We start from the raw sequence: 16238 nt of genomic DNA, 5'->3' as shown, positions 1-16238 counted from the left end.
ATGTTATCATCCGTTTAAAAGGATTATATGCACTAATGGATTAACTTATTCAAAACTTTGGCAAAAATGGAATTTCCATGTAAAGTTATAGAAAATTACAATACATTTTGAGGAAACGTGAAAATGCCCCGTGTTTCCTGTGGTTCACAAAGCCTATATTTGATTTGACTCATTTTTACAGACTGCAAGTCCTCTACGTCGGGAAATACAAAAGTACACTTTTTTCCGTTATAAGTGCGAAGGCATTTTATTTCAATACAACTTTTTTTCATGTGCATTATTTGTGCGACAAAAAGTTTTTTGGTTTCTTTTTTTTGTTCCTGCATTATATATGAACGATGTCAAAACAAAGTCAGATTCATGGATATCAGAAGCTGTCTCAACGGGAGTCGTTATATCATCTTCTGTTTCGTCTACGACACTGCTACGAGAACTGTGATCTGAATCATCGTGTGGATCATCTATATGTATTGATGTTGATGTTGTCGGTATATCTGCCTCTACTCCCAAATCTGCCAATCCGATTGATTTTCCTGATGGAACATTAAGTTTTTTCTTTCTTGTTATTGCTGGCCGTTGATTCACTCTTGTAACCTCTGTCATAATATTAGAGAACGATTCCACCATAGCAGGATTGTTTTGATTAGTTTCATCATTCCTGGGCCTTATCTTCATCAAAACCTTTTCCGGATTATACGGTGAAATTCCTGTTGCTTCAAAACCAGACAATATATTTGCTGACATTTTTTCACTGAAATTTGCCAACATCTTTTTGAGTAAACTTGGAAAAACCTGCTTTGGTATCACCCCCATGTTATGCAACTTCCAGTCTGTCAAAACTTTTCTCCAGGATATTTTAATGGGCCTAAAAACGGCTACGTCCAAGGGTTGACAAAGATGTGTGCTATTTTTGGGTAAAAATACGAAACTTATGTCATTTTCCTCGCACGCTTCGATAACTTTGTAAGATAGATGGCTTCCCAAATTATCTCCAATAATAACCTTTTTCCCATCGTTACGACGTAATGCTGGTATTTGGAAAAACCAGTCCTCGAACACGTCTGAATCAAACCATCCAGATTTTATGCGGTTGTAACGAGCACCCTCTGGACCTTCTTCTATCCAATCTGGATATAAATATTTCGCTTTGTAAACGATATATGGAGGTAAAAGTTTGCCACTTGCTAACACCACAAACATCAGTGATGTAGAGGACTTTGAACTATCTAATATTCTAGAGGCATGCTTTACACGTCTTTGAACAAAAATTTTTTGACTTCCTGGATCATCAGTCATATTCGTCTCATCATAGTTTAAAATGTTAGCGGGTGGCACACCACGAACTATTTCCAACAAATTAGCAAAATATTCTGTAATCACAGTTGGTGTCAATTCAGCTCTACATCTTTTGATGTTTTGTGAATTTCTTTTCGATAATTCAGGATTTCGTAACAGAAAATAATGTCACCAGTCGCTGCCTGGTCTATTATCGCGAAATTGCTTTACAACAACCCCCTTGCGATTAATATACTGTTCCACAAAATCTTTCAGAACACTTTCTGGGAATGGAACACCAAATTCAGCCGCAATTAACATTGCTTTCGCAATTAATTTTTCCTCTGCAAATGGAATTGCAGGCGGTTTACCAAGCTTATCACTATGTCTACCTAGATATTTGGAATGTAAAATAGAACGTGGTACACAAAATCTCTCAGCGGCTTGCTGGAATGACAAATGTTCATCCAGAACACCTCTCAACGCATCCTCCATTTTTTGTGGGTCATAATTGCGCCGAACCGCAGTGCCTAACTTGTGTTTATGTGTCCTCGGCATTGTCCAATATAACCCTGCAATTTAAGCATTTTTAGTTTTTATCATTTTTCTCAAAGTATCGTGAACAAAGTGAATGTTTTTGTTGTTTACGTTTACAACAATAAGACTTACAAGGAGGTTTTTCGACAATTACTCATATTCATACAAAAAATATTTTCAAAACTTATTTTTTAGAAGCTTACTTTCAGTCTGAAATTTCACGACCACAACAATTACAAGTATAACGAATTTTTCATGTATAGTAATTTTCTTGGTGTTCAATATTGCCAACTGTGCGAAATTTTAATAGAAATTCAAAAAAAGGCGCGCATATCCAATATAACCCCTAGTATCCAATATATCCCCGTTTGACGGTAATGCTTTAATACCTTTGTTCTCGCCACAGCCACCTGGTATTAAAGAAGAGAGTGATTTTAGTCCATAAACTTCCGTATTTCCATTAATCATATCATTGATTTTTGTTGAATCAATACCAGATACAACTACCATAACTTTATTTAACAGAAAGAAATTGTTGGGGAACGTGCTGTATACCCAAACAGAGTGATGAGCGTTGAGTGATTTGTTGTAGGATCGACGTTGCTTCAAATAATGAAAGTCCAAGATTCTAAACTTACGTTTAATACCGACAACAAACTATAACAATTCTCGAAGGACCATATTAAAATATGATTAAACTGATGTTGACACAGTGCAACAGGCACAACAACTTATGCTAAGCCCCCTTTTACCAATACAATGCTATAAGTAGAGTTTAGTAAGACAATAAATCCTTAATATAAATATTTATAACATATATTACAATTTATGACTTAAATCTACAGAAACAATTAAAGTAAGGTACAGTTGATTTACAGGGTGAATAAACCTTTCTAATTTATTTCTTTGTTGATGGGAATTCTCAACAGCAATAAACAACCGAAAGAATTAGGTATAAAATAATTTGAATTATTACTTACTGAAAATAATAATTCGGATCGTATCACCACTATAGTCTGTTTAGAAATGAAAGAGAGTAATAAAAGCTTATTATGTATGCAAATCGTAAATAAATGTAGTACTGGTGCTTATATTCAATATTTTTATATTATGTATTATCGGTATAGATGAGGTGTNTGTATCCAGTAAAATATACTAATGTACACCCATTACCTGTTAGCATTAGTGTTACCCGATAATTACCTGAAACGAAATATTACCACGCCCATGGCCGGTTCTTATCTCGGGGTTTTATTACTCTCTTTCATTTCCAAACAGACTATAGAATAATAGACCATATACTAATACAATCTCCGATGGTAGAATTTATATAGTCCTAAGCTTTCTGCTCATCTCGACCTTGAACGATTACATCGGTGGCCACGTGGTGTTACACACACTGGTTCACCTTGAGCTTTGTTAATGTTAGTTAGCGATCGCCTTCCTCTTTTCATTAAACACACCTTTTGAAGTTGATCATCAACATAATTTGTTTTAAAAAGCAGAAAGTTTGGAAACTCTGGATCCAATTGAACTATTTTAAATTTGGATATAAATACTTTCAAAGTCAAAATGTATTGCAATTTTACTTTGAAGATTTTTCAAATCAAACACATCATTTTGAGATAATTCACAGACAGTGTAAAATGGTGCTTTCCTTTTGGTGGTTCTTACTATGGAATACCACTGTTCTGGTACATAAACAGGAATATTTTTTGCTGCCCTTTCAATCACACTATGGACAGAATCTCCTTTACTTTGTGTTTGTTCGGATTCTAGGAAACTGCGACGTATTTTGATCACATATTTCTGAGACAACTGTATAGTGCGAAGAGGTATTTATTGTGATTCTGATCGGCGCAATTGTCACAGAAAAAAGAAAATTCTTTGATACCCTTTTTAATATGATCTTCTATAAACTTCAAAGGACCCTATTTCCGATGAACCTCCCCTTGCCACATAAAACATTGGCACTCTTATTGATAAGCACTCTCTTATTGATAAGTTGTAAAATTATACGTTCAAAGTTTTAGTTTATAACATGCCATACCAACATTTGACTTGGGTGTAGAGAGTACCTGCTGCAAATCGAAAACCGCCGAACAGAATATTGAATTATCATGCGCAAAGTCTTTGTCATTGTTATTTTTTAGATGTTGTTTTCTTCTAAATCTTTAGTGTCTGTCATATCATGTAAAACTAATTTTTATAAATTAGTTAGAGCCCCCACTAATATACGATATTTTCTTCACAGTTTGCTTCAGCAAACGAGGCGAAAAAAAATAATTAATAAAGGTTTAAAAGAGCTGATAAATTGGTCACACGTGGGATTAATATTTCGTACGCCATGGCTTCTGATACATCCAAAGAAATGTTCTGGATCTTGGTTTAAATTTCTTAAGGACATAAATTTAAACCCCTTTCTTCCAATTTGTACCAAATATATTTATTAGAGGCATGAATATTATGCTCACAGTTTATTAGAGAAGGAATTGTTGATGCTTTTATATATTTTTAACTATAGATTTCATCTATCGTAAAACATACAGCTTCTTCCCAAAATTTTAAATGAGGTGAAGATGAGGTTATAGTTATTCTCAACAGTTTCCCATGTTCAGCATACATCGGCATTTGATTCACACTGTGGAATAGTTTGTCCAAAAATAATGCTAAATCTGAGGTTCCTACGACAGTCTTAAGGCGGAGATATACTGGCGAGATACTTGCGACAAAACTCGAGCGAGCGACTTCCGCATCAGTTTACACTTGAGCAATAATAATTGTGATTTTACTGTCGGGGAAATTCAGCAAGTACAGCTTAATCGAGTTCTCACCAAGCTATTTACACTGTCAGCAAATTTATACTTGCATGTGTCAGCGGCTGACAGTGCTGACACAGTGACAGTTTTTAGTTGAAAACATAACATGGCACCAGTAAGATGTGTTCGTACTGCAGCAGCATTATTATTATGTAACAGTTACAATAAAAAAAAATAAAAAGAGGCGAAGGTTTTGGGTACGAGATTGGATATTACGTAGAGAAAAATATGAGGCCTACAACAAGCTCATTCGTGAGCTGAAAATTGAAGATGCACAACAGTTTAAAAATTTTATTCGCATGTCAGCAGTCGACTTTGAGGAACTTTTATCAAAAGTGGGTAGAATAATTCAAAAGGAAGATACTCATTTACGTGCTTCGATTTCCCCTAGTGAACGTCTTATGGTGACATTACGCTTTCTTGCTACTGGTAAGTATTTTATTTGAATTTACTAGAACGTTATTATTACTAAAAAGAATTATTTTATATAGGCGACTCCCACCAGTCACTAATGTACCTCTTCAGAATTCCAGCGTGCACAATGAGTGGCTTTATTCCACAAGTCTGCTCAGCACTGTACCAAGAACTGAAGGATACTTACTTAAAGGTATGCTTTATTTAAGGCACATATAAAATAACTACATACAGTTTTATAAACAAAAAACATTTTAATGAAATAAACCTATATGAAAAAATAAATATTTTTCTGCAACTTATAAATCTTGAAACGTTAAATTTGAAAACTGGGTCTGATTCTGAGTATTGTACACAACTGGAGATTCAAGAGATGTGTAATTTGATGCGTTACTTGAATAATCAGAAAAGGAAAGCAAAGCTGAGGGCTCCTGTTCTCTTGCATCCTCATCGGATATACGCATTAATGCTTCATTAATTAAACGCTTAACCTTTCGTTTGTTTGCTGGATTCTTTATTTGTCGAATTTCAGATGGTACGTAATCTCCATAAATTTGCTCATCATCAATGGGTTGGTTTAGCAAATGTAAAGCTTTCTGTTGTATTTCCTCTGAAATTATGTTGCACTTACTACTTTTAAGAGAACGCTTCTTTTGTGGCGGGGACTTTGGTCCTGCAGATATTTCAGAATCATTCTTTTCACTTTGAGTGGAGGAGTGCTATAGGGGAAAATACATTTATTTTATTTTTTAAAACTGTCAGTTAAGTTAAAACAAAAATATATTTATTTTATTTCAGATTCCCTTAACAAAGGAAGAATGGCTTGGACACTCAAAAAAATATTTGCATAGATGGAACTTCCCTCATTGTATTGGCGCCCTGGATGGAAAACATATAGTTATGCAGGCGCCAAAGAATAGTGGAAGTTACTATTATAATTATAAAAATACACACAGTATTGTATTATTGGCTTTAGTTGACGCCAGTTATACATTTACCTATGTGGACGTTGGTTGTAACGGACGAATTTCAGATAGTGGCGTTTTTAATAATTGTACACTCAGTTCAGCTTTAATGAACAACGAGTTGGATTTACCACAACCTTCTCCACTGTCAGGGAGAGAAAAACCAATGCCATATGTAATTGTCGCAGATGATGCATTTCCAATGAAATCATATCTAATGAAACCATTTCCTTACAAGGATCAGCCTGGTCCAAATCGCGTTTTTAATTATCGCTTATCCAGAGCACGAAGAATAGTGGAAAATGCGTTTGGAATCATCGCTAATATATTTAGAATATTAAGAAAGCCAATATTGCTGGAACCGGAAAAAGTAAAGAAAATTGTACTGGCTATATGTACATTGCATAATTTTTTAATGAAACGAAAAGACTCCGCAGGTAGATATGCTCCGGTAGGTTCTTTTGATACGGAAGATGAAGATACGCATGCTGTTGTCAATGGGTCATGGCGACGTGATTCTGGTACGCCCACAGATAATTTATTACCACTTCAGCGAGGTGTACAACAAAATTATTCTCCAAGTGGAGAAGTTAACTGGCAATATAAATATATATAATAATAATAGTCTGTAAAGTTTTTACTTAACATAAGAGATTTTTTTGTTAACAAAAATATATAAGTTTTACAGTTACAACGCGAATTTGTCTGTCAGATATTTTTTAGAAAAGAAAACAAATAGGTACTTTTAATTACATAGGTATATGTTTTTATTCATATGTGTATTGGTTATTAATATTATTGTGCGAAACTAACTAATCTGCAGACTAAAGTCACTGCCAGCATTGAATTATACTGCACCGCTTTTTTTTAGTTTTTATTTTCTTCACTTCCTGCATAAATTGACTTCTGAGGTTATGTAATTTTCGTGATATTTCGTTATTATCTGTATTAACTTGTGATGCAATTAATGTTAACGCATCTTGTTTTTTATTTCTGTTTCTGTAACCTACAGAATGCACATCCCACAGAACAGAATTTTCTTCGTACAGAGTTATTAACATTTGTATTTCCGTATTTGTCCAAACCTTCTTGTTCTCCGCCATGTTGAACTCGCACTGTTCACTCGGCAAATATCGAAACAAACTGGAAGTATTGTAATAAATTGCGCAAACGCAGTTATACCTATTTAGACTTGCAAGTTAGAATGTTGCGTGATTTCTTGTGTGAATTCAATAATATCGACTCACCGCGCTGTTTAGACTAATGACAGCAGTGTCTGACAGAACTCGCGCTTGTTTTCTCGATAGTCTACAGGCCCATTTAGGTAGAGTACCTGTAAAATAAAAAAAGTAAGTTGAAAGAATTCAATATAATATACGAGTATAATTTGACTTACTAGTTTCTGCAACAAAATTTAATGCCGAAGATACTCTATGGCTAAATACTTGTGTGGTAATTCTCACCTTCATTTTTAATATTTTTTTTTGGTAATACATATTGATCTGTCAACTTTATACATAATTTTTTCTATTCATATTTACTGTCCAACTCATACAGAGCCACTATATGCATCCATGATGCATCCATTTCTTTTCCATCTAATATAAATTTAATATATTTTTTAAGTAATCCATTTCTAATAGGTACCTTTAATTAAATGAGGTGCATTGGATCAACTTCTTTTCCCATCATCTCGAACCCAAAATTTCTGGTTGTTTCTTCTTTTGCTCGACTATATTTCTCATTGGTTTCTTGTAGTAATTTCCTGATCTCAACTCTATTATTGTTTCCCTGGTTACAAATTGTTGATATAATATGCACGCCAGTATCGTTAATGATTTGTCTACCCTGTGTAATGGAAAAAGCACTTACTCTTATACGTTTTATTCATTATTGAAATTTTATGAAATATTGCTATTTAAACAAGTGATGTATTTATCATTAGTCGTAAAGAGACATGAAAATGTTACACTTTTTCTGAAGTGTTATTTTAATTTTTGATATGTACTAAACAGTTACTTAAAATGAGTGGCAGCAGTTAGATGTATGATTATTATTAATTTTAATATTACCTATTCTTCGATACCAGTACTCGGAAGATATACCCCCTCCTTCGGTATCACAATGTAATTTAGACTAATACATGAATCTTCTATATATTCATTCGTATCATTTACCACTACGCATTCATCTTCATATAAGTTAAACCTAACAATTAGGTCCATATAATAATTTCCTCTCCCTTCACATCCATAAAACACAACCTGCAGCAGGTCTCCCTTTTCACCGTCAATGAGTTTAAATTCCGTAGAATAAAATAAAATATTGTTCATTTTAAAACTGATATTTATCAATTCTTCGACTTGAAAAATTTTAATACCACTAAAATAAAAATGTTCAAACTGAGGGAATTGACTATAATCGATAGTAATATTAATATTATATTTGCACACAGACATCTTGATGAATACTAATAATAATTTCAGTAGTCTCATGTTCAACTTCTTTCAAAATTGCTATGTAAGTAAGATCGTAATATTCCACTAATGTGTTTTTGATAACACTAATATTATTTGTAGTTGCGCGAGTACAAAAGCCACCAGACTGTAATTACGCTAGGTAATGGTTTCTCGCAAATACCGGAAACTGTTGCATGCATAAACTCATAATTTTGTTCTTCTGTGAGGCGTTCCATGGGAACTATTTTGCTTAAATATTTTTTATATATATCCAGCAAATCAGCCTCAATTCTTTTTACAAAGATAATATCAGCATCTGCGCCGCGATAAAGTTCAAATTTAGAAATTGAATCATCAAATGAGCGTTTTATTATGTATGCAAATGAATATGGTTCATGTTTGTGTGTTTTAATGGTATAAAAGAGTTTGCAGGGTTAGGCTGACAGCTGTCTATTGGTTTTAAAATTGACTCGAAATCTGCATAAACCACAAAGGGCACATTCATTCGTTTATTATGGTTTTCAAATTTTAATTAATTAATTTCTGACGCAAATACCCCACATTTATCTTTATGAAGCTCTGTCGAGGGTATTAATGTATGGAGATGATTGCAGTCATTGTTTTGATGATGTAGTAATAATCTTTCATTGACAAAAGGTAATAAGCATCCATCACAAAAGTATTTTTTGTGTTCACGGTTAGAAATCTGATTTGATACTAATCTTGACAAATTTTTTATCCATCAGTGGTGACTGCTTCCGCACTCGTCTGTTACAAGTAATAAATTTACATGGACGCCTAATTTTTTTTGAGAATAATGTAAAGGTCCCACTATAGTAGAAGTCATCTTATTATCTTCAAATTTACTTTCTAAGCCATAGGCATTAATAGAAATGTTGGTCTTTAATTCAAATTTTGGAATAATGGGGGTACAATGACATGTCCGTTGTTCTTTCTCTTGCAGGAAACAATGCTGACACTAGAGCCCACAGAAAACAGCACTGGTCCTGGTTATAAACGTTTATGACAGCTTTTTTATTTTCAATAAATTTCGGTAGTTTGATGTAAGAAGAACCTCCACAAACAACAAATTTATTTATATTCACTTCTACATACATAATATTTTCAAGGGCCCAACCTAGAAATTAGAGTTATTAATTAAAATATGTAAAATACGTTCTACAACAAACACACCTGAGTGACGCTCCTGAAATTCCGTCGTTGATTAATCATTTAGAGATTAAGAGTAAGAGTATTGCTTAAATTTGCGGAATAATTATGTAATAATATAATTCACCTTCAGCATTCATTCGATGAATTTTCAATGCTTCTTCCAACAAACCAATTATTTTATTTTTTACTGACGTAAAAAAATGTATTAAAGTCGGTCCCCTATTTTCACCGAATACTCTGTAGCTAGCAACTCTCTGAATGTAGCTTGAATTTATTGTATGCTTAGTAAAAAATCTCCACACGTGTTGGTTTTGTGCTCCAAATATCTCGTATGGGATATCAAAGCATTTGTGGGTATATATTTATTACAGTGGGTACACAATGCGGATGGTCCTGCTGATGTAGATGGCCCCCTCGATGTAGAGGGCTTTGTTGATGAACATGTGTTCGTTGATGAAGATGCACTATGTGGGCTCCTCGGATGGTATCGGTTGAAATTTTAATTTTTTAGATGGTGGTTCACTACCCTCACGCGATTCTCTAACATATCTTTCCAGAATATCTTGTCTAGAAAAGCTTTCTCCACATTTGTCACACAAATACATTTTGAATAAAATGCGATGGTGTTACCACAGCACTAAACAAATTCACAGTTTATAATGTCGCTAATCTGACTTCCCGCACAATGTATGTTCAATATGGTGCGAGTAAGCCGTTTGGGAGGGGTTAGCTCGTGGCCAGTAGACGGAAAGCCACGACAGCCGGATGATATCTAATTTAGTTCGGGGCCATTATGGGAAAATTCCGTGCCGCATTAAATGCGATGTGTCCTCGAACAATTATTATCTACCAAACGGCTTTGGATTTAATATTTCACTAATGTATTTTTGATAACACTAATTATTTGTATATACATCCTCTTGTCCTGACCTACTCATCTTTGATTCTAAAAGCTTTGAATTTTTTTCACAACATAATCAAATCTATTTGCTTCCGGATTTACTATTTGGCAGCCATCAATCAATTCATCGTAAGCAATATTTTTAAAATTTTTATTTGTATATTCTTTACATTTGACCTTCCATAGGCAGGGATTTGATTTATAAACTTTGTTATTAAGTCTTTTGACCAGTACCTGCTATCCGCCATGGTACACCTTGTTTATTTCATTTGAATCTAAATGTAAAATACATATTTTTTTATTTGACTTTATCGTGCGTTTTTGTTTCTACTTACCAGTTTCGGGACTCACGCTCAAATCGCGCGCGATAGTTGTCGCTACAAAAACACGAATCACGTTCTTTTATCGCAGGTCAGCCTTACAAGAATGCACTCGCTATTTTCGCGTTTGTCAAATTTAGATTTACATTGACGTTCTTTCGCGCGCGATTGAAATGCCGTGTACTAAACCCACAGGAAAGAGTGTAAATATAAAGCTACCTATATTGAAGAACTAAACTTTGTTACTTTTCCGATTTGCTGATTTTGAACTTGACGGCGTAGACGATAGTAATGACGGTACTATCTGGGATGTTTTTAGAGAGTCATTTTGGTTCTTGTCATTATTTACAGGTTCAGCCAAGTTGTTCGATTCTGAATGCTCCGAATGACCTTGGGTGGTCAACCGACCCCACATGTTTTTTTTTAATTTTATATGAACAGGGTGGTCCTTTATGATTGGACCATAAAGTAGCTGGATTCTAGACATGAAAATAATGAGATGTACCCAAATAGGCCGTAACAAAATATTGCTCGTTAAAGATTGATTTTCGATTTGTCATTTATTTCATAAATTTCAATTTTAGAGGAAATGACGTGAAAACTGGGAATGGGGATTTTTTGGTGGTGGGAAAAGAAAAGAAAAAGGTATTATAAATTGAACTTATTAATGTAACTGTTTTACAACGGCAATTCTTTTATTTTTGGATTTACATAATAAAACCGTTGATGTGCTAATTTCTTTAGAATATCTTCGTCAGTTGTAAGTGTAACACGTCCCTTTAAAATAGAATTTATATTTTGTATGTGAAAAGGAAAAATGTAAAAAAACTTTCAATATATAATTAAACAAGATTGTGCGCGTCACTATGTGAATTATATAATAAAGTTTTAACTAACGTAACTAATTTTTTCTTAATATTGCTTACTAATATAGTTTTTAACATTTCTTATAAAAAGTGTTACCATATTGGAGAACATTCTTCTAAACTGGGTTTTGGTTCTTAGTGTGTATGAGTTTTATATTCACGTTTACTTATAAATTAATGTTCTTGTGCGGATGTTGATGGCTGAAGTTGATTGATGCAGGTAGGACAGTTTCCAATTTTTTTTTTAATATTCTTAGCGATGTATCCAGCAGTATATGCATGAGTTGCAATTACAGCTACATTTTCAGCATTAAGAAACTCTACATTATTTTTTGCTGTATCACCTTCACAAGAAACTTGATCTTTGGCATTGTCTTTGTTGCCTTCATCAACAACTAACAACGATTTTAAAGAATTTAAAATATTGTCATGGTACTCACAGTTGGCCCTATGTAAATAATGAGATACAAAATTATTAATTATTAGAGCATTGTATGACGACATAAAAGAATAACGGCCGGTTTCATAATCAATTTAAAAGTCACTTTAAATTTTAAAGAACTGCTCAATTTCCAAGATGTATTGGGGCTATTGACTGTAGTCTGATTAAGATGGATTCTGTGGGAGGAGACGATGCAGAAATCTTTCGATGTAGGAAGGGTTATTTTGCATTAAATGTACAGACAGTCTCCGATGCTGAACTACGAATCAGGGATATTGTGTGTAGATGGCACATGATCAAACAGTTTTTAACAACAGTGTTTTGAAGAGAGATTTTGAAAATAATAGATATGGTCAATATTTATTAACAGGAGACAGTGGCTCAAACTGTTGAAACGTAATGTGGTTGAAAGACTGTATGGTGTATGGCACAGATTGCAGGAAGATTATAGATGGGCGACTCTCAGCCCCCTACCACTTTTTCTGAGAGTAGTTCTGGATCGTATCACTTCAGGCGCTAGCGTCAGCATTGGTAGTGATAGTCAATTTTTCGAGAACACACAACCGTCTAGGCAATTTTTGTAATGTTGACTAATTTCTGGTTTCTATAGGTATGTCGTCATACTGTTTTATTACATTATATGATTCAGGAGGTCAATATTTTAGGCACGTATTCAGAGGACCAAAATAAACACAAAAGTCTTTATAAACACGAGTATTATTTTTAACCATTACAGAAATGCAGTGATAAGTATTTTAAATACCAGTTGTAATGTAAGAAAATTCATTTTCCAACTAAGCACCAGTGAAACGTACAGGGTGATTCTTTTATCATGGGAAATGAGTTTTTCTCGTAAACGGCTGCAGCAAATTGAGTCCTGTAAAAAGTATTTTATTTGGGCTGATTGATGCTTGATATTGCGATGGATATGAAAGTTATAATTAAGCGACGCTGGGCGTCGCGACACTTCAAAAATTTTTTTGTCAGAAGCATACCATTTTTATTTCAGAAATTGGAAGATCTGTTGAATAGAAACACTTTTTCCAAATACAATTTTTTTCATCTAAAACCATTCAAAAATTACAGACCAGTTTTTAAGTGTTAAATTGGTCGATTGCCATGCAAAGAATGCATGGTTTTTTAAATTTCACTAAAGCAGGCAAGCTAACTTTTATGCTGATATTGACCACAAATATAATTTAGGATTTAAAGAAAACAATTTACAAAATGTTACTACATTTAATAACACTAATTTGTTTAAGAAATAATGAACGTTTACACTAACAACAACCAATACATAAAACACTAAAGAATAACATGAACTGTGTTTAGTAAAAATTAACTCTTAATTCACAAATCTTATTTTAACAATTGCTCGATATAGGCGCCATCGTTATCTAAACATAAATTGTACCGCTTNAATATTTTAGGCACGTATTCAGAGGACCAAAATAAACACAAAAGTCTTTATAAACACGAGTATTATTTTTAACCATTACAGAAATGCAGTGATAAGTATTTTAAAAACCAGTTGTAATGTAAGAAAATTTATTTTCCAACTAAGCATTAATGAAACGTACATATTCTCACTCGTTACATTTATGGTTCTAAAAATGTTTACCCCTGTATTTTGGTAATGGCTAAGAATAGAACCCATGTTTATAGAAACTTTTATGTCTATTTTGTATTCCTGAATATTCACCTAAAATATTGACATTTCCTCCTGGACCACTCTGTATAAGATACGCTAGCTGTTGGAGTAGGTTTTCAGTTATTAAAATGAGAAATACTAGATATGAGTACTTTAACTCGAGTTCAAGCGTGTCCCAAAATATGAATGTCTTGACATATCTGCTCCTGTTTTCGAGTTATCTTCAAGAGGTTAAAGTTAGTTAAATTATGGATAACGAATACAATGAGGAAGGATGGCTCAACAATAACAAAGCCTCAATATGACTAATCCTTGGATTGAACGGCTGGACTTGTCTAAGAGCGGCTACAGACGTAACTGAAAGCTTGACAAGCATGCATGTTCAATAATTTTGTGCAAAACTTGAACAGAATTACCCTACAGATGCTCAGTATTGTTAGAAGGACCGATGAAAGTTAAATGAAAATTTAATAAAAAGTATATTCAAATATGTCTACATCGGCTCCTTCTTAGCAAAACAGTACCAGTCAGCACTTGGCCTGTCAGTGTTTATAAACAATATTGCTCCAAGTGCCTAGCTGTAATGTCAATGACATATAACTTAGAATTTAATACAACGCTGCTTTATATGCTGGTACAAAATTATTGAACATGCATGCTTATCAAGCTTGTTACATCTGTTACATTTTCAGTTTGAATTTACCTACATTTTAGAAAGGATAAAGGTAAAATATTAGTAAAATAGTAAGATAAAATTAGTAAAAAAAAAATAATATAAATAATTTATTTCAAAATACAGATAAATAAATATTCATGTCATCCGTGGTGTTAAGATTATAAGGTGTGCTCGGAACGCTTATCGAATATGACAGGATCTGCGCATGCCGTCACTTTTGGAACATTTGTATGTAGTAGCAACAATTAAAGCCGGCGTGTTTCTGCGTTTATACCATAAATCTTCTCCCAAGCTGACATCAAATGTGCAACAAAGACAGAGATAAACATGAGCGTGGACACATCATATAATCCTAACACCACAATGTTAAAAATAAATGATACATTTTGAAAAAATACTCAGAACTGAATGTGTTCAATGTGTTTATTCAAGGTCCTTTTAATGTTTAATAATTGTAATTACTTCATTTGACAAATTCTGAATTTTAATAATTCTAAACAAAATTACAAATTAAGTAGTTACCTAGTAAAGTATTTACAATTATTACAAGTAACACTACAATGTGAAAGACTGTAGTTATAAATTTAATCTCACATTTTATTACTTAATAACAGATATAAAATAGAATTAAGTGCTTATTACAATTTCAATACATTTCTACCTGAATTTTAATACAGTAATAAATTACATGGTTTTATGTATCCCTAGAGATCAGGTATATACCTAAATTAATATCATCTCAAATACCAAAGGATCTTCTATCCTTATCCCTTTATATTGATAATAATTATAATCAAATTAATCTTTTCAAATAATGAATTTTGTCCTTTCTGGTTTTATATTTCTTATCCCTACATAATGCTGCAATTTTAATGCTATCATTAATTTGTTTAGACATAGTTCCCTTTAAAATACGATTTACATTTTTTATCCAAGTGACAATATATAAAAATGTAAACTTCTCTACAAACAACTTTGCTATGTTATGACTTGTGCAAGTAAAACTATCAAAATTAATATGTTTTAACAATAAATTAATCATTTTATTTTTAATTCCATCTTGGGTGCACATTTTTGGTAAATAATAATGAAGAACATCGTTACATTTGCTAAAATAATTTATAAATTGAGTATTAGGACGTACGAGTGCTCTTGCACTATATGCCCTAGCTTTTAATAATCGATGTGTATGTTCACTTGTTGTGCTTATTAATTGGTTGCGACAATAAGTACAATTTCCCACATTTTTTAAAATGCTTCGACCTAAGAAGCCAGCTATGTAACCATGAGTATTAATAATTAATACATGTTTTTTCTGTTCAAATTTAAAATTATGATCTATACTTTCAGTGTCATGAGTAGTAACTTCAGAAAGTGGGGCATCAAAAAGTAAAAACATTTTAAGAGAGTCCAATGCCCCTTCTGACTCATCTTCTTCACAATTAGCTCCTGGTGAATGGACTGATGCAAAATTATTAATTAGAAGACTTTTAAATAAATTTTCTAGCGGATCTTAATTTAAGTTCCTGGTACAAAGAAAGTTAAAACCAGCGTCTTTCAATTTTTTCTAAAGATAAATAAAACCACGCAATGTATTTATCCAATTTCTTACTGTGAGTGGTACATAATCTTGTCTTTTCTCAGAAAAAAATTTTACACTGTTAAATACCTTTATGGCTTCATACCAAAAATCCACAGCACATCTTAAAAACTTACCATGCTGCTCATTAAATGCAGATG

At 33.0% G+C, this 16238-nt stretch overlaps 1 pseudogene; it reads left to right on the top strand.

Annotated features, from left to right (window-relative positions):
* Positions 1-4737: 4737 nt before the first annotated feature.
* LOC108913392 lies at positions 4738-6626 on the top strand (annotated as a pseudogene).
* Positions 6627-16238: the final 9612 nt, after the last annotated feature.

This window comes from Anoplophora glabripennis, unplaced genomic scaffold (genome assembly GCF_000390285.2).
Source record: "Anoplophora glabripennis isolate ALB-LARVAE unplaced genomic scaffold, Agla_2.0 scaffold299, whole genome shotgun sequence".
In the NCBI taxonomy this organism is placed as follows: Eukaryota; Metazoa; Arthropoda; class Insecta; order Coleoptera; family Cerambycidae; genus Anoplophora; species Anoplophora glabripennis.
The sequence above is the reverse complement of the archived record's forward strand: the minus strand, read 5'-3'. Positions and strand labels throughout refer to the sequence as shown.